This window comes from Schistocerca cancellata, unplaced genomic scaffold (assembly GCF_023864275.1).
Source record: "Schistocerca cancellata isolate TAMUIC-IGC-003103 unplaced genomic scaffold, iqSchCanc2.1 HiC_scaffold_1082, whole genome shotgun sequence".
NCBI lineage: Eukaryota > Metazoa > Arthropoda > Insecta > Orthoptera > Acrididae > Schistocerca > Schistocerca cancellata.
In genome coordinates, this window is record NW_026047081.1 from 172,279 (window position 1) to 190,287 (window position 18,009).

An 18,009-nucleotide genomic window follows, 5' to 3' on the forward strand; every position below is an offset into this window, starting at 1 on the left:
AACGGGAAGTAAACATTTTCACGCTGAGTCGTTGGAGCCTTGTGGATAACCTACTACTAAGTGTTTCGCTCCGTCGCAACCCCAGAGCCGTCGACTTAGCTGTGAACGATAGTAAATTAAATGCCCCGGGTGAGGATCGAACTCACGACCTTAAGATTATGAGACTTACGCGCTGCCTACTGCGCTACCGAGGCAGGCGAACGCCACACCTTCTGGAATCTTGCTAAGTACCAAATACCAGAGGTAGAGAGTCTGCACTCCGTGGCTCATTTTTTTCTGTTGCTACACGTGCATTCCCGGCGCCGCAGGCAACTTGCGATGCTAGGCCGACGCCAGTATGTACAATAGCACGCAAGAGTCCAAACGAGCAGTCGTGCGCGCTGCATGATTGCTTCTTTCCACACGGAATGCCGCGGTTCATTCTCATGGCTCACGCAGTTCGAGTGCGAAAGACACGCAGCACCACTATCGGAGAAAAAACAAAACGATGCATCGGCCGGGAATCGAACCCGGGCCGCCCGCGTGGCAGGCGAGCATTCTAACACTGAACCACCGATGCTCAGCTAGTTCACAGCTTCCTGGTGCTTTCCGCTGCAGACGTCTGAGGGGAAAGTGGGACTGCCGTCCAGCGCCGTCGCATCCTCTCGAGAGAATGCTACAGACGCTGAATCCTGCACTGCACTGCTTAAAAATGATCGTCTAAGTACTCTTGCAGCGCACGCACGCGACGACTCTTGCCAAAGGACGCGAAATGTGCGTAGAGACGCTGCCTGGATGAGCTCGCCTACCCCGTAACGCGCCTACAGCTACGACCACCTTCAGGCGCCGCCGACAGGCGGGAAGCACACACAGCGCGGCTCGCGAGGCGCGGAAGGGAACTGTGCGGTGGTGGTGCAATGGTCAGCATAGTTGCCTTCCAAGCAGTTGATCCGGGTTCGATTCCCGGCCACCGCAGCAGGCTTTTACTTTTGCGTATGAGTACTTTTGCCACGCGTCCTTAAATTAATGTTTCTTTCCCCATCTTACTCGCTGCAGGCCACCCTATAGCGTGTGCGTCGATTCCCCTTGAGTCTCGACTTGTCTCGACTTTGCTCAGCTGACGCGAGAGCTGACGCTCTCCAATCGGCCTATATCAAAAGGACAAGCACGCGAAACGACTGAGAGAGGTTTGGCGAGGCGGGCACAACATTACTTATGCCTCAAGTAAATACCTGCTGCCTGTTATCATGTACTGTCTGATTTTACATGTTCTGTCAGACAAATTCAGTTTTATTACTAGTACATTTCTTTTTTTTTCTTTCTTTGTTGCAAATTTTACAACACGCTCCTTCCTTTCACTGTGGCCGCACGGCGCGACTTGGCATACCGAGAGGCAAAACGTGGCGCCAGTGCCCTTGACCGAATAGCGCTGCAGCTCCGAAACCGAAGAGGAAAGAGAAATACGAATTGAAACTGTCGACAGTGCCCTATGTTCGCAGGCGGTCACCCGCCCAAGCACTGACAACGCCCAACGTCGCGTAGTTGTGGTGATCGGACGAGAAACTGTGTGTTCAGCGTGCTGTGACCAGTGAAATGTTTTAGCGCGTCCCGACAAGTCGCGTTCGGGTCCCCTATCACCTCCCACACAATGTGACGATTTCTTTGTCACCATACTTCCCCGGAGAAATCGGCGTTGCCTTTTTGAAGTAGTAAAATCGTAGTGGCCCGTGGGGGGATCGAACCCACGACCTTCGCGTTATTAGCACGACGCTCTAACCAACTGAGCTAACGGGCCTCGGTGCAGGCAGTCTCCCATTGCTTCGCGGGAGTTGCTCTGCGTATTGCCATGTAACATTTCTATGGCAGCAATCCAACAGTGGAGCAGCGTCTCTTCTCCCTCTATGCCGCTGCTCGTAGTAATTTCGTTGCGTGCCCGTTTCTCTCGACTGTTGTCAGCTGACGTTTACGAACCAGTAGATATAATGCGAGGAGGACGTGAAACAGCATTTCGCACCGTCAAAACTTGTCGTCATTTGTTCCGAAAAAATTCCATTCCGGTACCGGGAATCGAACCCGGGCCTCCTGGGTGAAAGCCAGGTATCCTAGCCACTAGACCACACCGGACGCGCACATTCTTCTCCGGGTTTACACCGCCTCCACTCGCTTTCCGTCACGCACTTTCCCTGTTTGCGAGCATCTTCTCGCGTATGGCAAAAGTCACAGTCCATTGCTTTTGGCCTCGTTGTTGCAGGGGTAGGAGGAAAAGCAAAGCTGTAAGTAGTAATATTTATTTACTTATTTCGCAAGTAAAGACCTACTGCCTGTCATTATATAGCAGGTCATACATTGTGTTACATGTTATATCATACGAAATTCAGTTTTATTACTAGTACTTTTTTTCTTGAAAATTTTACAAAAGAACTGCAACTAGTAATAACGGGAAGTAAACATTTTCACGCTGAGTCGTTGGAGCCTTGTGGATAACCTACTACTAAGTGTTTCGCTCCGTCGCAACCCCAGAGCCGTCGACTTAGCTGTGAACGATAGTAAATTAAATGCCCCGGGTGAGGATCGAACTCACGACCTTAAGATTATGAGACTTACGCGCTGCCTACTGCGCTACCGAGGCAGGCGAACGCCACACCTTCTGGAATCTTGCTAAGTACCAAATACCAGAGGTAGAGAGTCTGCACTCCGTGGCTCATTTTTTTCTGTTGCTACACGTGCATTCCCGGCGCCGCAGGCAACTTGCGATGCTAGGCCGACGCCAGTATGTACAATAGCACGCAAGAGTCCAAACGAGCAGTCGTGCGCGCTGCATGATTGCTTCTTTCCACACGGAATGCCGCGGTTCATTCTCATGGCTCACGCAGTTCGAGTGCGAAAGACACGCAGCACCACTATCGGAGAAAAAACAAAACGATGCATCGGCCGGGAATCGAACCCGGGCCGCCCGCGTGGCAGGCGAGCATTCTAACACTGAACCACCGATGCTCAGCTAGTTCACAGCTTCCTGGTGCTTTCCGCTGCAGACGTCTGAGGGGAAAGTGGGACTGCCGTCCAGCGCCGTCGCATCCTCTCGAGAGAATGCTACAGACGCTGAATCCTGCACTGCACTGCTTAAAAATGATCGTCTAAGTACTCTTGCAGCGCACGCACGCGACGACTCTTGCCAAAGGACGCGAAATGTGCGTAGAGACGCTGCCTGGATGAGCTCGCCTACCCCGTAACGCGCCTACAGCTACGACCACCTTCAGGCGCCGCCGACAGGCGGGAAGCACACACAGCGCGGCTCGCGAGGCGCGGAAGGGAACTGTGCGGTGGTGGTGCAATGGTCAGCATAGTTGCCTTCCAAGCAGTTGATCCGGGTTCGATTCCCGGCCACCGCAGCAGGCTTTTACTTTTGCGTATGAGTACTTTTGCCACGCGTCCTTAAATTAATGTTTCTTTCCCCATCTTACTCGCTGCAGGCCACCCTATAGCGTGTGCGTCGATTCCCCTTGAGTCTCGACTTGTCTCGACTTTGCTCAGCTGACGCGAGAGCTGACGCTCTCCAATCGGCCTATATCAAAAGGACAAGCACGCGAAACGACTGAGAGAGGTTTGGCGAGGCGGGCACAACATTACTTATGCCTCAAGTAAATACCTGCTGCCTGTTATCATGTACTGTCTGATTTTACATGTTCTGTCAGACAAATTCAGTTTTATTACTAGTACATTTCTTTTTTTTTCTTTCTTTGTTGCAAATTTTACAACACGCTCCTTCCTTTCACTGTGGCCGCACGGCGCGACTTGGCATACCGAGAGGCAAAACGTGGCGCCAGTGCCCTTGACCGAATAGCGCTGCAGCTCCGAAACCGAAGAGGAAAGAGAAATACGAATTGAAACTGTCGACAGTGCCCTATGTTCGCAGGCGGTCACCCGCCCAAGCACTGACAACGCCCAACGTCGCGTAGTTGTGGTGATCGGACGAGAAACTGTGTGTTCAGCGTGCTGTGACCAGTGAAATGTTTTAGCGCGTCCCGACAAGTCGCGTTCGGATCCCCTATCAGCTCCCACACAATGTGACGATTTCTTTGTCACCATACTTCCCCGGAGAAATCGGCGTTGCCTTTTTGAAGTAGTAAAATCGTAGTGGCCCGTGGGGGGATCGAACCCACGACCTTCGCGTTATTAGCACGACGCTCTAACCAACTGAGCTAACGGGCCTCGGTGCAGGCAGTCTCCCATTGCTTCGCGGGAGTTGCTCTGCGTATTGCCATGTAACATTTCTATGGCAGCAATCCAACAGTGGAGCAGCGTCTCTTCTCCCTCTATGCCGCTGCTCGTAGTAATTTCGTTGCGTGCCCGTTTCTCTCGACTGTTGTCAGCTGACGTTTACGAACCAGTAGATATAATGCGAGGAGGACGTGAAACAGCATTTCGCACCGTCAAAACTTGTCGTCATTTGTTCCGAAAAAATTCCATTCCGGTACCGGGAATCGAACCCGGGCCTCCTGGGTGAAAGCCAGGTATCCTAGCCACTAGACCACACCGGACGCGCACATTCTTCTCCGGGTTTACACCGCCTCCACTCGCTTTCCGTCACGCACTTTCCCTGTTTGCGAGCATCTTCTCGCGTATGGCAAAAGTCACAGTCCATTGCTTTTGGCCTCGTTGTTGCAGGGGTAGGAGGAAAAGCAAAGCTGTAAGTAGTAATATTTATTTACTTATTTCGCAAGTAAAGACCTACTGCCTGTCATTATATAGCAGGTCATACATTGTGTTACATGTTATATCATACGAAATTCAGTTTTATTACTAGTACTTTTTTTCTTGAAAATTTTACAAAAGAACTGCAACTAGTAATAACGGGAAGTAAACATTTTCACGCTGAGTCGTTGGAGCCTTGTGGATAACCTACTACTAAGTGTTTCGCTCCGTCGCAACCCCAGAGCCGTCGACTTAGCTGTGAACGATAGTAAATTAAATGCCCCGGGTGAGGATCGAACTCACGACCTTAAGATTATGAGACCTACGCGCTGCCTACTGCGCTACCGAGGCAGGCGAACGCCACACCTTCTGGAATCTTGCTAAGTACCAAATACCAGAGGTAGAGAGTCTGCACTCCGTGGCTCATTTTTTTCTGTTGCTACACGTGCATTCCCGGCGCCGCAGGCAACTTGCGATGCTAGGCCGACGCCAGTATGTACAATAGCACGCAAGAGTCCAAACGAGCAGTCGTGCGCGCTGCATGATTGCTTCTTTCCACACGGAATGCCGCGGTTCATTCTCATGGCTCACGCAGTTCGAGTGCGAAAGACACGCAGCACCACTATCGGAGAGAAAACAAAACGATGCATCGGCCGGGAATCGAACCCGGGCCGCCCGCGTGGCAGGCGAGCATTCTACCACTGAACCACCGATGCTCAGCTACTTCACAGCTTCCTGGTGCTTTCCGCTGCAGACGTCTGAGGGGAAAGTGGGACTGCCGTCCAGCGCCGTCGCATCCTCTCGAGAGAATGCTACAGACGCTGAATCCTGCACTGCACTGCTTAAAAATGATCGTCTAAGTACTCTTGCAGCGCACGCACGCGACGACTCTTGCCAAAGGACGCGAAATGTGCGTAGAGACGCTGCCTGGATGAGCTCGCCTACCCCGTAACGCGCCTACATCTACGACCACCTTCAGGCGCCGCCGACAGGCGGGAAGCACACACAGCGCGGCTCGCGAGGCGCGGAAGGGAACTGTGCGGTGGTGGTGTAATGGTCAGCATAGTTGCCTTCCAAGCAGTTGATCCGGGTTCGATTCCCGGCCACCGCAGCAGGCTTTTACTTTTGCGTATAAGTACTTTTGCCACGCGTCCTTAAATTAATGTTTCTTTCCCCATCTTACTCGCTGCAGGCCACCCTATAGCGTGTGCGTCGATTCCCCTTGAGTCTCGACTTGTCTCGACTTTGCTCAGCTGACGCGAGAGCTGACGCTCTCCAATCGGCCTATATCAAAAGGACAAGCACGCGAAACGACTGAGAGAGGTATGGCGAGGCGGGCACAACATTACTTATGCCTCAAGTAAATACCTGCTGCCTGTTATCATGTACTGTCTGATTTTACATGTTCTGTCAGACAAATTCAGTTTTATTACTAGTACATTTCTTTTTTTTTCTTTCTTTGTTGCAAATTTTACAACACGCTCCTTCCTTTCACTGTGGCCGCACGGCGCGACTTGGCATACCGAGAGGCAAAACGTGGCGCCAGTGCCCTTGACCGAATAGCGCTGCAGCTCCGAAACCGAAGAGGAAAGAGAAATACGAATTGAAACTGTCGACAGTGCCCTATGTTCGCAGGCGGTCACCCGCCCAAGCACTGACAACGGCCAACGTCGCGTAGTTGTGGTGATCGGACGAGAAACTGTGTGTTCAGCGTGCTGTGACCAGTGAAATGTTTTAGCGCGTCCCGACAAGTCGCGTTCGGGTCCCCTATCACCTCCCACACAATGTGACGATTTCTTTGTCACCATACTTCCCCGGAGAAATCGGCGTTGCCTTTTTGAAGTAGTAAAATCGTAGTGGCCCGTGGGGGGATCGAACCCACGACCTTCGCGTTATTAGCACGACGCTCTAACCAACTGAGCTAACGGGCCTCGGTGCAGGCAGTCTCCCATTGCTTCGCGGGAGTTGCTCTGCGTATTGCCATGTAACATTTCTATGGCAGCAATCCAACAGTGGAGCAGCGTCTCTTCTCCCTCTATGCCGCTGCTCGTAGTAATTTCGTTGCGTGCCCGTTTCTCTCGACTGTTGTCAGCTGACGTTTACGAACCAGTAGATATAATGCGAGGAGGACGTGAAACAGCATTTCGCACCGTCAAAACTTGTCGTCATTTGTTCCGAAAAAATTCCATTCCGGTACCGGGAATCGAACCCGGGCCTCCTGGGTGAAAGCCAGGTATCCTAGCCACTAGACCACACCGGACGCGCACATTCTTCTCCGGGTTTACACCGCCTCCACTCGCTTTCCGTCACGCACTTTCCCTGTTTGCGAGCATCTTCTCGCGTATGGCAAAAGTCACAGTCCATTGCTTTTGGCCTCGTTGTTGCAGGGGTAGGAGGAAAAGCAAAGCTGTAAGTAGTAATATTTATTTACTTATTTCGCAAGTAAAGACCTACTGCCTGTCATTATATAGCAGGTCATACATTGTGTTACATGTTATATCATACGAAATTCAGTTTTATTACTAGTATTTTTTTTCTTGAAAATTTTACAAAAGAACTGCAACTAGTAATAACGGGAAGTAAACATTTTCACGCTGAGTCGTTGGAGCCTTGTGGATAACCTACTACTAAGTGTTTCGCTCCGTCGCAACCCCAGAGCCGTCGACTTAGCTGTGAACGATAGTAAATTAAATGCCCCGGGTGAGGATCGAACTCACGACCTTAAGATTATGAGACTTACGCGCTGCCTACTGCGCTACCGAGGCAGGCGAACGCCACACCTTCTGGAATCTTGCTAAGTACCAAATACCAGAGGTAGAGAGTCTGCACTCCGTGGCTCATTTTTTTCTGTTGCTACACGTGCATTCCCGGCGCCGCAGGCAACTTGCGATGCTAGGCCGACGCCAGTATGTACAATAGCACGCAAGAGTCCAAACGAGCAGTCGTGCGCGCTGCATGATTGCTTCTTTCCACACGGAATGCCGCGGTTCATTCTCATGGCTCACGCAGTTCGAGTGCGAAAGACACGCAGCACCACTATCGGAGAAAAAACAAAACGATGCATCGGCCGGGAATCGAACCCGGGCCGCCCGCGTGGCAGGCGAGCATTCTAACACTGAACCACCGATGCTCAGCTAGTTCACAGCTTCCTGGTGCTTTCCGCTGCAGACGTCTGAGGGGAAAGTGGGACTGCCGTCCAGCGCCGTCGCATCCTCTCGAGAGAATGCTACAGACGCTGAATCCTGCACTGCACTGCTTAAAAATGATCGTCTAAGTACTCTTGCAGCGCACGCACGCGACGACTCTTGCCAAAGGACGCGAAATGTGCGTAGAGACGCTGCCTGGATGAGCTCGCCTACCCCGTAACGCGCCTACAGCTACGACCACCTTCAGGCGCCGCCGACAGGCGGGAAGCACACACAGCGCGGCTCGCGAGGCGCGGAAGGGAACTGTGCGGTGGTGGTGTAATGGTCAGCATAGTTGCCTTCCAAGCAGTTGATCCGGGTTCGATTCCCGGCCACCGCAGCAGGCTTTTACTTTTGCGTATGAGTACTTTTGCCACGCGTCCTTAAATTAATGTTTCTTTCCCCATCTTACTCGCTGCAGGCCACCCTATAGCGTGTGCGTCGATTCCCCTTGAGTCTCGACTTGTCTCGACTTTGCTCAGCTGACGCGAGAGCTGACGCTCTCCAATCGGCCTATATCAAAAGGACAAGCACGCGAAACGACTGAGAGAGGTATGGCGAGGCGGGCACAACATTACTTATGCCTCAAGTAAATACCTGCTGCCTGTTATCATGTACTGTCTGATTTTACATGTTCTGTCAGACAAATTCAGTTTTATTACTAGTACATTTCTTTTTTTTTCTTTCTTTGTTGCAAATTTTACAACACGCTCCTTCCTTTCACTGTGGCCGCACGGCGCGACTTGGCATACCGAGAGGCAAAACGTGGCGCCAGTGCCCTTGACCGAATAGCGCTGCAGCTCCGAAACCGAAGAGGAAAGAGAAATACGAATTGAAACTGTCGACAGTGCCCTATGTTCGCAGGCGGTCACCCGCCCAAGCACTGACAACGCCCAACGTCGCGTAGTTGTGGTGATCGGACGAGAAACTGTGTGTTCAGCGTGCTGTGACCAGTGAAATGTTTTAGCGCGTCCCGACAAGTCGCGTTCGGGTCCCCTATCACCTCCCACACAATGTGACGATTTCTTTGTCACCATACTTCCCCGGAGAAATCGGCGTTGCCTTTTTGAAGTAGTAAAATCGTAGTGGCCCGTGGGGGGATCGAACCCACGACCTTCGCGTTATTAGCACGACGCTCTAACCAACTGAGCTAACGGGCCTCGGTGCAGGCAGTCTCCCATTGCTTCGCGGGAGTTGCTCTGCGTATTGCCATGTAACATTTCTATGGCAGCAATCCAACAGTGGAGCAGCGTCTCTTCTCCCTCTATGCCGCTGCTCGTAGTAATTTCGTTGCGTGCCCGTTTCTCTCGACTGTTGTCAGCTGACGTTTACGAACCAGTAGATATAATGCGAGGAGGACGTGAAACAGCATTTCGCACCGTCAAAACTTGTCGTCATTTGTTCCGAAAAAATTCCATTCCGGTACCGGGAATCGAACCCGGGCCTCCTGGGTGAAAGCCAGGTATCCTAGCCACTAGACCACACCGGACGCGCACATTCTTCTCCGGGTTTACACCGCCTCCACTCGCTTTCCGTCACGCACTTTCCCTGTTTGCGAGCATCTTCTCGCGTATGGCAAAAGTCACAGTCCATTGCTTTTGGCCTCGTTGTTGCAGGGGTAGGAGGAAAAGCAAAGCTGTAAGTAGTAATATTTATTTACTTATTTCGCAAGTAAAGACCTACTGCCTGTCATTATATAGCAGGTCATACATTGTGTTACATGTTATATCATACGAAATTCAGTTTTATTACTAGTATTTTTTTTCTTGAAAATTTTACAAAAGAACTGCAACTAGTAATAACGGGAAGTAAACATTTTCACGCTGAGTCGTTGGAGCCTTGTGGATAACCTACTACTAAGTGTTTCGCTCCGTCGCAACCCCAGAGCCGTCGACTTAGCTGTGAACGATAGTAAATTAAATGCCCCGGGTGAGGATCGAACTCACGACCTTAAGATTATGAGACTTACGCGCTGCCTACTGCGCTACCGAGGCAGGCGAACGCCACACCTTCTGGAATCTTGCTAAGTACCAAATACCAGAGGTAGAGAGTCTGCACTCCGTGGCTCATTTTTTTCTGTTGCTACACGTGCATTCCCGGCGCCGCAGGCAACTTGCGATGCTAGGCCGACGCCAGTATGTACAATAGCACGCAAGAGTCCAAACGAGCAGTCGTGCGCGCTGCATGATTGCTTCTTTCCACACGGAATGCCGCGGTTCATTCTCATGGCTCACGCAGTTCGAGTGCGAAAGACACGCAGCACCACTATCGGAGAGAAAACAAAACGATGCATCGGCCGGGAATCGAACCCGGGCCGCCCGCGTGGCAGGCGAGCATTCTAACACTGAACCACCGATGCTCAGCTAGTTCACAGCTTCCTGGTGCTTTCCGCTGCAGACGTCTGAGGGGAAAGTGGGACTGCCGTCCAGCGCCGTCGCATCCTCTCGAGAGAATGCTACAGACGCTGAATCCTGCACTGCACTGCTTAAAAATGATCGTCTAAGTACTCTTGCAGCGCACGCACGCGACGACTCTTGCCAAAGGACGCGAAATGTGCGTAGAGACGCTGCCTGGATGAGCTCGCCTACCCCGTAACGCGCCTACAGCTACGACCACCTTCAGGCGCCGCCGACAGGCGGGAAGCACACACAGCGCGGCTCGCGAGGCGCGGAAGGGAACTGCGCGGTGGTGGTGTAATGGTCAGCATAGTTGCCTTCCAAGCAGTTGATCCGGGTTCGATTCCCGGCCACCGCAGCAGGCTTTTACTTTTGCGTATAAGTACTTTTGCCACGCGTCCTTAAATTAATGTTTCTTTCCCCATCTTACTCGCTGCAGGCCACCCTATAGCGTGTGCGTCGATTCCCCTTGAGTCTCGACTTGTCTCGACTTTGCTCAGCTGACGCGAGAGCTGACGCTCTCCAATCGGCCTATATCAAAAGGACAAGCACGCGAAACGACTGAGAGAGGTATGGCGAGGCGGGCACAACATTACTTATGCCTCAAGTAAATACCTGCTGCCTGTTATCATGTACTGTCTGATTTTACATGTTCTGTCAGACAAATTCAGTTTTATTACTAGTACATTTCTTTTTTTTTCTTTCTTTGTTGCAAATTTTACAACACGCTCCTTCCTTTCACTGTGGCCGCACGGCGCGACTTGGCATACCGAGAGGCAAAACGTGGCGCCAGTGCCCTTGACCGAATAGCGCTGCAGCTCCGAAACCGAAGAGGAAAGAGAAATACGAATTGAAACTGTCGACAGTGCCCTATGTTCGCAGGCGGTCACCCGCCCAAGCACTGACAACGCCCAACGTCGCGTAGTTGTGGTGATCGGACGAGAAACTGTGTGTTCAGCGTGCTGTGACCAGTGAAATGTTTTAGCGCGTCCCGACAAGTCGCGTTCGGGTCCCCTATCACCTCCCACACAATGTGACGATTTCTTTGTCACCATACTTCCCCGGAGAAATCGGCGTTGCCTTTTTGAAGTAGTAAAATCGTAGTGGCCCGTGGGGGGATCGAACCCACGACCTTCGCGTTATTAGCACGACGCTCTAACCAACTGAGCTAACGGGCCTCGGTGCAGGCAGTCTCCCATTGCTTCGCGGGAGTTGCTCTGCGTATTGCCATGTAACATTTCTATGGCAGCAATCCAACAGTGGAGCAGCGTCTCTTCTCCCTCTATGCCGCTGCTCGTAGTAATTTCGTTGCGTGCCCGTTTCTCTCGACTGTTGTCAGCTGACGTTTACGAACCAGTAGATATAATGCGAGGAGGACGTGAAACAGCATTTCGCACCGTCAAAACTTGTCGTCATTTGTTCCGAAAAAATTCCATTCCGGTACCGGGAATCGAACCCGGGCCTCCTGGGTGAAAGCCAGGTATCCTAGCCACTAGACCACACCGGACGCGCACATTCTTCTCCGGGTTTACACCGCCTCCACTCGCTTTCCGTCACGCACTTTCCCTGTTTGCGAGCATCTTCTCGCGTATGGCAAAAGTCACAGTCCATTGCTTTTGGCCTCGTTGTTGCAGGGGTAGGAGGAAAAGCAAAGCTGTAAGTAGTAATATTTATTTACTTATTTCGCAAGTAAAGACCTACTGCCTGTCATTATATAGCAGGTCATACATTGTGTTACATGTTATATCATACGAAATTCAGTTTTATTACTAGTACTTTTTTTCTTGAAAATTTTACAAAAGAACTGCAACTAGTAATAACGGGAAGTAAACATTTTCACGCTGAGTCGTTGGAGCCTTGTGGATAACCTACTACTAAGTGTTTCGCTCCGTCGCAACCCCAGAGCCGTCGACTTAGCTGTGAACGATAGTAAATTAAATGCCCCGGGTGAGGATCGAACTCACGACCTTAAGATTATGAGACTTACGCGCTGCCTACTGCGCTACCGAGGCAGGCGAACGCCACACCTTCTGGAATCTTGCTAAGTACCAAATACCAGAGGTAGAGAGTCTGCACTCCGTGGCTCATTTTTTTCTGTTGCTACACGTGCATTCCCGGCGCCGCAGGCAACTTGCGATGCTAGGCCGACGCCAGTATGTACAATAGCACGCAAGAGTCCAAACGAGCAGTCGTGCGCGCTGCATGATTGCTTCTTTCCACACGGAATGCCGCGGTTCATTCTCATGGCTCACGCAGTTCGAGTGCGAAAGACACGCAGCACCACTATCGGAGAAAAAACAAAACGATGCATCGGCCGGGAATCGAACCCGGGCCGCCCGCGTGGCAGGCGAGCATTCTAACACTGAACCACCGATGCTCAGCTAGTTCACAGCTTCCTGGTGCTTTCCGCTGCAGACGTCTGAGGGGAAAGTGGGACTGCCGTCCAGCGCCGTCGCATCCTCTCGAGAGAATGCTACAGACGCTGAATCCTGCACTGCACTGCTTAAAAATGATCGTCTAAGTACTCTTGCAGCGCACGCACGCGACGACTCTTGCCAAAGGACGCGAAATGTGCGTAGAGACGCTGCCTGGATGAGCTCGCCTACCCCGTAACGCGCCTACAGCTACGACCACCTTCAGGCGCCGCCGACAGGCGGGAAGCACACACAGCGCGGCTCGCGAGGCGCGGAAGGGAACTGTGCGGTGGTGGTGCAATGGTCAGCATAGTTGCCTTCCAAGCAGTTGATCCGGGTTCGATTCCCGGCCACCGCAGCAGGCTTTTACTTTTGCGTATGAGTACTTTTGCCACGCGTCCTTAAATTAATGTTTCTTTCCCCATCTTACTCGCTGCAGGCCACCCTATAGCGTGTGCGTCGATTCCCCTTGAGTCTCGACTTGTCTCGACTTTGCTCAGCTGACGCGAGAGCTGACGCTCTCCAATCGGCCTATATCAAAAGGACAAGCACGCGAAACGACTGAGAGAGGTTTGGCGAGGCGGGCACAACATTACTTATGCCTCAAGTAAATACCTGCTGCCTGTTATCATGTACTGTCTGATTTTACATGTTCTGTCAGACAAATTCAGTTTTATTACTAGTACATTTCTTTTTTTTTCTTTCTTTGTTGCAAATTTTACAACACGCTCCTTCCTTTCACTGTGGCCGCACGGCGCGACTTGGCATACCGAGAGGCAAAACGTGGCGCCAGTGCCCTTGACCGAATAGCGCTGCAGCTCCGAAACCGAAGAGGAAAGAGAAATACGAATTGAAACTGTCGACAGTGCCCTATGTTCGCAGGCGGTCACCCGCCCAAGCACTGACAACGCCCAACGTCGCGTAGTTGTGGTGATCGGACGAGAAACTGTGTGTTCAGCGTGCTGTGACCAGTGAAATGTTTTAGCGCGTCCCGACAAGTCGCGTTCGGGTCCCCTATCAGCTCCCACACAATGTGACGATTTCTTTGTCACCATACTTCCCCGGAGAAATCGGCGTTGCCTTTTTGAAGTAGTAAAATCGTAGTGGCCCGTGGGGGGATCGAACCCACGACCTTCGCGTTATTAGCACGACGCTCTAACCAACTGAGCTAACGGGCCTCGGTGCAGGCAGTCTCCCATTGCTTCGCGGGAGTTGCTCTGCGTATTGCCATGTAACATTTCTATGGCAGCAATCCAACAGTGGAGCAGCGTCTCTTCTCCCTCTATGCCGCTGCTCGTAGTAATTTCGTTGCGTGCCCGTTTCTCTCGACTGTTGTCAGCTGACGTTTACGAACCAGTAGATATAATGCGAGGAGGACGTGAAACAGCATTTCGCACCGTCAAAACTTGTCGTCATTTGTTCCGAAAAAATTCCATTCCGGTACCGGGAATCGAACCCGGGCCTCCTGGGTGAAAGCCAGGTATCCTAGCCACTAGACCACACCGGACGCGCACATTCTTCTCCGGGTTTACACCGCCTCCACTCGCTTTCCGTCACGCACTTTCCCTGTTTGCGAGCATCTTCTCGCGTATGGCAAAAGTCACAGTCCATTGCTTTTGGCCTCGTTGTTGCAGGGGTAGGAGGAAAAGCAAAGCTGTAAGTAGTAATATTTATTTACTTATTTCGCAAGTAAAGACCTACTGCCTGTCATTATATAGCAGGTCATACATTGTGTTACATGTTATATCATACGAAATTCAGTTTTATTACTAGTATTTTTTTTCTTGAAAATTTTACAAAAGAACTGCAACTAGTAATAACGGGAAGTAAACATTTTCACGCTGAGTCGTTGGAGCCTTGTGGATAACCTACTACTAAGTGTTTCGCTCCGTCGCAACCCCAGAGCCGTCGACTTAGCTGTGAACGATAGTAAATTAAATGCCCCGGGTGAGGATCGAACTCACGACCTTAAGATTATGAGACCTACGCGCTGCCTACTGCGCTACCGAGGCAGGCGAACGCCACACCTTCTGGAATCTTGCTAAGTACCAAATACCAGAGGTAGAGAGTCTGCACTCCGTGGCTCATTTTTTTCTGTTGCTACACGTGCATTCCCGGCGCCGCAGGCAACTTGCGATGCTAGGCCGACGCCAGTATGTACAATAGCACGCAAGAGTCCAAACGAGCAGTCGTGCGCGCTGCATGATTGCTTCTTTCCACACGGAATGCCGCGGTTCATTCTCATGGCTCACGCAGTTCGAGTGCGAAAGACACGCAGCACCACTATCGGAGAGAAAACAAAACGATGCATCGGCCGGGAATCGAACCCGGGCCGCCCGCGTGGCAGGCGAGCATTCTACCACTGAACCACCGATGCTCAGCTACTTCTCAGCTTCCTGGTGCTTTCCGCTGCAGACGTCTGAGGGGAAAGTGGGACTGCCGTCCAGCGCCGTCGCATCCTCTCGAGAGAATGCTACAGACGCTGAATCCTGCACTGCACTGCTTAAAAATGATCGTCTAAGTACTCTTGCAGCGCACGCACGCGACGACTCTTGCCAAAGGACGCGAAATGTGCGTAGAGACGCTGCCTGGATGAGCTCGCCTACCCCGTAACGCGCCTACATCTACGACCACCTTCAGGCGCCGCCGACAGGCGGGAAGCACACACAGCGCGGCTCGCGAGGCGCGGAAGGGAACTGTGCGGTGGTGGTGTAATGGTCAGCATAGTTGCCTTCCAAGCAGTTGATCCGGGTTCGATTCCCGGCCACCGCAGCAGGCTTTTACTTTTGCGTATAAGTACTTTTGCCACGCGTCCTTAAATTAATGTTTCTTTCCCCATCTTACTCGCTGCAGGCCACCCTATAGCGTGTGCGTCGATTCCCCTTGAGTCTCGACTTGTCTCGACTTTGCTCAGCTGACGCGAGAGCTGACGCTCTCCAATCGGCCTATATCAAAAGGACAAGCACGCGAAACGACTGAGAGAGGTATGGCGAGGCGGGCACAACATTACTTATGCCTCAAGTAAATACCTGCTGCCTGTTATCATGTACTGTCTGATTTTACATGTTCTGTCAGACAAATTCAGTTTTATTACTAGTACATTTCTTTTTTTTTTCTTTCTTTGTTGCAAATTTTACAACACGCTCCTTCCTTTCACTGTGGCCGCACGGCGCGACTTGGCATACCGAGAGGCAAAACGTGGCGCCAGTGCCCTTGACCGAATAGCGCTGCAGCTCCGAAACCGAAGAGGAAAGAGAAATACGAATTGAAACTGTCGACAGTGCCCTATGTTCGCAGGCGGTCACCCGCCCAAGCACTGACAACGCCCAACGTCGCGTAGTTGTGGTGATCGGACGAGAAACTGTGTGTTCAGCGTGCTGTGACCAGTGAAATGTTTTAGCGCGTCCCGACAAGTCGCGTTCGGGTCCCCTATCAGCTCCCACACAATGTGACGATTTCTTTGTCACCATACTTCCCCGGAGAAATCGGCGTTGCCTTTTTGAAGTAGTAAAATCGTAGTGGCCCGTGGGGGGATCGAACCCACGACCTTCGCGTTATTAGCACGACGCTCTAACCAACTGAGCTAACGGGCCTCGGTGCAGGCAGTCTCCCATTGCTTCGCGGGAGTTGCTCTGCGTATTGCCATGTAACATTTCTATGGCAGCAATCCAACAGTGGAGCAGCGTCTCTTCTCCCTCTATGCCGCTGCTCGTAGTAATTTCGTTGCGTGCCCGTTTCTCTCGACTGTTGTCAGCTGACGTTTACGAACCAGTAGATATAATGCGAGGAGGACGTGAAACAGCATTTCGCACCGTCAAAACTTGTCGTCATTTGTTCCGAAAAAATTCCATTCCGGTACCGGGAATCGAACCCGGGCCTCCTGGGTGAAAGCCAGGTATCCTAGCCACTAGACCACACCGGACGCGCACATTCTTCTCCGGGTTTACACCGCCTCCACTCTCTTTCCGTCACGCACTTTCCCTGTTTGCGAGCATCTTCTCGCGTATGGCAAAAGTCACAGTCCATTGCTTTTGGCCTCGTTGTTGCAGGGGTAGGAGGAAAAGCAAAGCTGTAAGTAGTAATATTTATTTACTTATTTCGCAAGTAAAGACCTACTGCCTGTCATTATATAGCAGGTCATACATTGTGTTACATGTTATATCATACGAAATTCAGTTTTATTACTAGTATTTTTTTTCTTGAAAATTTTACAAAAGAACTGCAACTAGTAATAACGGGAAGTAAACATTTTCACGCTGAGTCGTTGGAGCCTTGTGGATAACCTACTACTAAGTGTTTCGCTCCGTCGCAACCCCAGAGCCGTCGACTTAGCTGTGAACGATAGTAAATTAAATGCCCCGGGTGAGGATCGAACTCACGACCTTAAGATTATGAGACTTACGCGCTGCCTACTGCGCTACCGAGGCAGGCGAACGCCACACCTTCTGGAATCTTGCTAAGTACCAAATACCAGAGGTAGAGAGTCTGCACTCCGTGGCTCATTTTTTTCTGTTGCTACACGTGCATTCCCGGCGCCGCAGGCAACTTGCGATGCTAGGCCGACGCCAGTATGTACAATAGCACGCAAGAGTCCAAACGAGCAGTCGTGCGCGCTGCATGATTGCTTCTTTCCACACGGAATGCCGCGGTTCATTCTCATGGCTCACGCAGTTCGAGTGCGAAAGACACGCAGCACCACTATCGGAGAGAAAACAAAACGATGCATCGGCCGGGAATCGAACCCGGGCCGCCCGCGTGGCAGGCGAGCATTCTACCACTGAACCACCGATGCTCAGCTAGTTCACAGCTTCCTGGTGCTTTCCGCTGCAGACGTCTGAGGGGAAAGTGGGACTGCCGTCCAGCGCCGTCGCATCCTCTCGAGAGAATGCTACAGACGCTGAATCCTGCACTGCACTGCTTAAAAATGATCGTCTAAGTACTCTTGCAGCGCACGCACGCGACGACTCTTGCCAAAGGACGCGAAATGTGCGTAGAGACGCTGCCTGGATGAGCTCGCCTACCCCGTAACGCGCCTACAGCTACGACCACCTTCAGGCGCCGCCGACAGGCGGGAAGCACACACAGCGCGGCTCGCGAGGCGCGGAAGGGAACTGTGCGGTGGTGGTGTAATGGTCAGCATAGTTGCCTTCCAAGCAGTTGATCCGGGTTCGATTCCCGGCCACCGCAGCAGGCTTTTACTTTTGCGTATGAGTACTTTTGCCACGCGTCCTTAAATTAATGTTTCTTTCCCCATCTTACTCGCTGCAGGCCACCCTATAGCGTGTGCGTCGATTCCCCTTGAGTCTCAACTTGTCTCGACTTTGCTCAGCTGACGCGAGAGCT

At 51.7% G+C, this 18,009-nt stretch overlaps 38 non-coding genes across 38 annotated transcripts; 8 read left to right on the top strand and 30 right to left on the bottom strand.

The window, feature by feature from the left end:
• Window positions 1–121: 121 nt before the first annotated feature.
• Trnam-cau (transfer RNA methionine (anticodon CAU)) lies at window positions 122–194 on the bottom strand. Its single transcript has one exon. It is a non-coding gene; the product is annotated as a tRNA-Met (tRNA).
• A 294-nt stretch (window positions 195–488) lies between these two features.
• Window positions 489–559, bottom strand: Trnag-gcc (transfer RNA glycine (anticodon GCC)). Its single transcript has one exon. It is a non-coding gene; the product is annotated as a tRNA-Gly (tRNA).
• A 323-nt stretch (window positions 560–882) lies between these two features.
• Window positions 883–954, top strand: Trnag-ucc (transfer RNA glycine (anticodon UCC)). The gene has a single exon. It is a non-coding gene; the product is annotated as a tRNA-Gly (tRNA).
• Window positions 955–1,700: 746 nt separating this feature from the next.
• On the bottom strand, window positions 1,701–1,774 carry Trnai-aau (transfer RNA isoleucine (anticodon AAU)). Its single transcript has one exon. It is a non-coding gene; the product is annotated as a tRNA-Ile (tRNA).
• A 257-nt stretch (window positions 1,775–2,031) lies between these two features.
• Trnae-uuc (transfer RNA glutamic acid (anticodon UUC)) lies at window positions 2,032–2,103 on the bottom strand. The gene has a single exon. It is a non-coding gene; the product is annotated as a tRNA-Glu (tRNA).
• A 432-nt stretch (window positions 2,104–2,535) lies between these two features.
• On the bottom strand, window positions 2,536–2,608 carry Trnam-cau (transfer RNA methionine (anticodon CAU)). Its single transcript has one exon. It is a non-coding gene; the product is annotated as a tRNA-Met (tRNA).
• A 294-nt stretch (window positions 2,609–2,902) lies between these two features.
• Window positions 2,903–2,973, bottom strand: Trnag-gcc (transfer RNA glycine (anticodon GCC)). The gene has a single exon. It is a non-coding gene; the product is annotated as a tRNA-Gly (tRNA).
• A 323-nt stretch (window positions 2,974–3,296) lies between these two features.
• Trnag-ucc (transfer RNA glycine (anticodon UCC)) lies at window positions 3,297–3,368 on the top strand. Its single transcript has one exon. It is a non-coding gene; the product is annotated as a tRNA-Gly (tRNA).
• A 746-nt stretch (window positions 3,369–4,114) lies between these two features.
• On the bottom strand, window positions 4,115–4,188 carry Trnai-aau (transfer RNA isoleucine (anticodon AAU)). The gene has a single exon. It is a non-coding gene; the product is annotated as a tRNA-Ile (tRNA).
• A 257-nt stretch (window positions 4,189–4,445) lies between these two features.
• On the bottom strand, window positions 4,446–4,517 carry Trnae-uuc (transfer RNA glutamic acid (anticodon UUC)). The gene has a single exon. It is a non-coding gene; the product is annotated as a tRNA-Glu (tRNA).
• Window positions 4,518–4,949: 432 nt separating this feature from the next.
• Window positions 4,950–5,022, bottom strand: Trnam-cau (transfer RNA methionine (anticodon CAU)). The gene has a single exon. It is a non-coding gene; the product is annotated as a tRNA-Met (tRNA).
• A 294-nt stretch (window positions 5,023–5,316) lies between these two features.
• Window positions 5,317–5,387, bottom strand: Trnag-gcc (transfer RNA glycine (anticodon GCC)). The gene has a single exon. It is a non-coding gene; the product is annotated as a tRNA-Gly (tRNA).
• A 323-nt stretch (window positions 5,388–5,710) lies between these two features.
• Window positions 5,711–5,782, top strand: Trnag-ucc (transfer RNA glycine (anticodon UCC)). The gene has a single exon. It is a non-coding gene; the product is annotated as a tRNA-Gly (tRNA).
• A 746-nt stretch (window positions 5,783–6,528) lies between these two features.
• Trnai-aau (transfer RNA isoleucine (anticodon AAU)) lies at window positions 6,529–6,602 on the bottom strand. The gene has a single exon. It is a non-coding gene; the product is annotated as a tRNA-Ile (tRNA).
• A 257-nt stretch (window positions 6,603–6,859) lies between these two features.
• Trnae-uuc (transfer RNA glutamic acid (anticodon UUC)) lies at window positions 6,860–6,931 on the bottom strand. The gene has a single exon. It is a non-coding gene; the product is annotated as a tRNA-Glu (tRNA).
• Window positions 6,932–7,363: 432 nt separating this feature from the next.
• Window positions 7,364–7,436, bottom strand: Trnam-cau (transfer RNA methionine (anticodon CAU)). Its single transcript has one exon. It is a non-coding gene; the product is annotated as a tRNA-Met (tRNA).
• Window positions 7,437–7,730: 294 nt separating this feature from the next.
• Trnag-gcc (transfer RNA glycine (anticodon GCC)) lies at window positions 7,731–7,801 on the bottom strand. The gene has a single exon. It is a non-coding gene; the product is annotated as a tRNA-Gly (tRNA).
• A 323-nt stretch (window positions 7,802–8,124) lies between these two features.
• Window positions 8,125–8,196, top strand: Trnag-ucc (transfer RNA glycine (anticodon UCC)). Its single transcript has one exon. It is a non-coding gene; the product is annotated as a tRNA-Gly (tRNA).
• A 746-nt stretch (window positions 8,197–8,942) lies between these two features.
• Window positions 8,943–9,016, bottom strand: Trnai-aau (transfer RNA isoleucine (anticodon AAU)). Its single transcript has one exon. It is a non-coding gene; the product is annotated as a tRNA-Ile (tRNA).
• A 257-nt stretch (window positions 9,017–9,273) lies between these two features.
• Trnae-uuc (transfer RNA glutamic acid (anticodon UUC)) lies at window positions 9,274–9,345 on the bottom strand. Its single transcript has one exon. It is a non-coding gene; the product is annotated as a tRNA-Glu (tRNA).
• A 432-nt stretch (window positions 9,346–9,777) lies between these two features.
• Trnam-cau (transfer RNA methionine (anticodon CAU)) lies at window positions 9,778–9,850 on the bottom strand. The gene has a single exon. It is a non-coding gene; the product is annotated as a tRNA-Met (tRNA).
• A 294-nt stretch (window positions 9,851–10,144) lies between these two features.
• Window positions 10,145–10,215, bottom strand: Trnag-gcc (transfer RNA glycine (anticodon GCC)). Its single transcript has one exon. It is a non-coding gene; the product is annotated as a tRNA-Gly (tRNA).
• Window positions 10,216–10,538: 323 nt separating this feature from the next.
• Window positions 10,539–10,610, top strand: Trnag-ucc (transfer RNA glycine (anticodon UCC)). Its single transcript has one exon. It is a non-coding gene; the product is annotated as a tRNA-Gly (tRNA).
• A 746-nt stretch (window positions 10,611–11,356) lies between these two features.
• On the bottom strand, window positions 11,357–11,430 carry Trnai-aau (transfer RNA isoleucine (anticodon AAU)). Its single transcript has one exon. It is a non-coding gene; the product is annotated as a tRNA-Ile (tRNA).
• Window positions 11,431–11,687: 257 nt separating this feature from the next.
• Window positions 11,688–11,759, bottom strand: Trnae-uuc (transfer RNA glutamic acid (anticodon UUC)). The gene has a single exon. It is a non-coding gene; the product is annotated as a tRNA-Glu (tRNA).
• A 432-nt stretch (window positions 11,760–12,191) lies between these two features.
• On the bottom strand, window positions 12,192–12,264 carry Trnam-cau (transfer RNA methionine (anticodon CAU)). The gene has a single exon. It is a non-coding gene; the product is annotated as a tRNA-Met (tRNA).
• A 294-nt stretch (window positions 12,265–12,558) lies between these two features.
• Trnag-gcc (transfer RNA glycine (anticodon GCC)) lies at window positions 12,559–12,629 on the bottom strand. The gene has a single exon. It is a non-coding gene; the product is annotated as a tRNA-Gly (tRNA).
• Window positions 12,630–12,952: 323 nt separating this feature from the next.
• Trnag-ucc (transfer RNA glycine (anticodon UCC)) lies at window positions 12,953–13,024 on the top strand. Its single transcript has one exon. It is a non-coding gene; the product is annotated as a tRNA-Gly (tRNA).
• Window positions 13,025–13,770: 746 nt separating this feature from the next.
• Trnai-aau (transfer RNA isoleucine (anticodon AAU)) lies at window positions 13,771–13,844 on the bottom strand. The gene has a single exon. It is a non-coding gene; the product is annotated as a tRNA-Ile (tRNA).
• A 257-nt stretch (window positions 13,845–14,101) lies between these two features.
• Trnae-uuc (transfer RNA glutamic acid (anticodon UUC)) lies at window positions 14,102–14,173 on the bottom strand. The gene has a single exon. It is a non-coding gene; the product is annotated as a tRNA-Glu (tRNA).
• Window positions 14,174–14,605: 432 nt separating this feature from the next.
• Window positions 14,606–14,678, bottom strand: Trnam-cau (transfer RNA methionine (anticodon CAU)). The gene has a single exon. It is a non-coding gene; the product is annotated as a tRNA-Met (tRNA).
• A 294-nt stretch (window positions 14,679–14,972) lies between these two features.
• Window positions 14,973–15,043, bottom strand: Trnag-gcc (transfer RNA glycine (anticodon GCC)). Its single transcript has one exon. It is a non-coding gene; the product is annotated as a tRNA-Gly (tRNA).
• A 323-nt stretch (window positions 15,044–15,366) lies between these two features.
• Window positions 15,367–15,438, top strand: Trnag-ucc (transfer RNA glycine (anticodon UCC)). Its single transcript has one exon. It is a non-coding gene; the product is annotated as a tRNA-Gly (tRNA).
• A 747-nt stretch (window positions 15,439–16,185) lies between these two features.
• Trnai-aau (transfer RNA isoleucine (anticodon AAU)) lies at window positions 16,186–16,259 on the bottom strand. Its single transcript has one exon. It is a non-coding gene; the product is annotated as a tRNA-Ile (tRNA).
• A 257-nt stretch (window positions 16,260–16,516) lies between these two features.
• Window positions 16,517–16,588, bottom strand: Trnae-uuc (transfer RNA glutamic acid (anticodon UUC)). The gene has a single exon. It is a non-coding gene; the product is annotated as a tRNA-Glu (tRNA).
• Window positions 16,589–17,020: 432 nt separating this feature from the next.
• Window positions 17,021–17,093, bottom strand: Trnam-cau (transfer RNA methionine (anticodon CAU)). The gene has a single exon. It is a non-coding gene; the product is annotated as a tRNA-Met (tRNA).
• Window positions 17,094–17,387: 294 nt separating this feature from the next.
• Window positions 17,388–17,458, bottom strand: Trnag-gcc (transfer RNA glycine (anticodon GCC)). Its single transcript has one exon. It is a non-coding gene; the product is annotated as a tRNA-Gly (tRNA).
• A 323-nt stretch (window positions 17,459–17,781) lies between these two features.
• On the top strand, window positions 17,782–17,853 carry Trnag-ucc (transfer RNA glycine (anticodon UCC)). Its single transcript has one exon. It is a non-coding gene; the product is annotated as a tRNA-Gly (tRNA).
• Window positions 17,854–18,009: the final 156 nt, after the last annotated feature.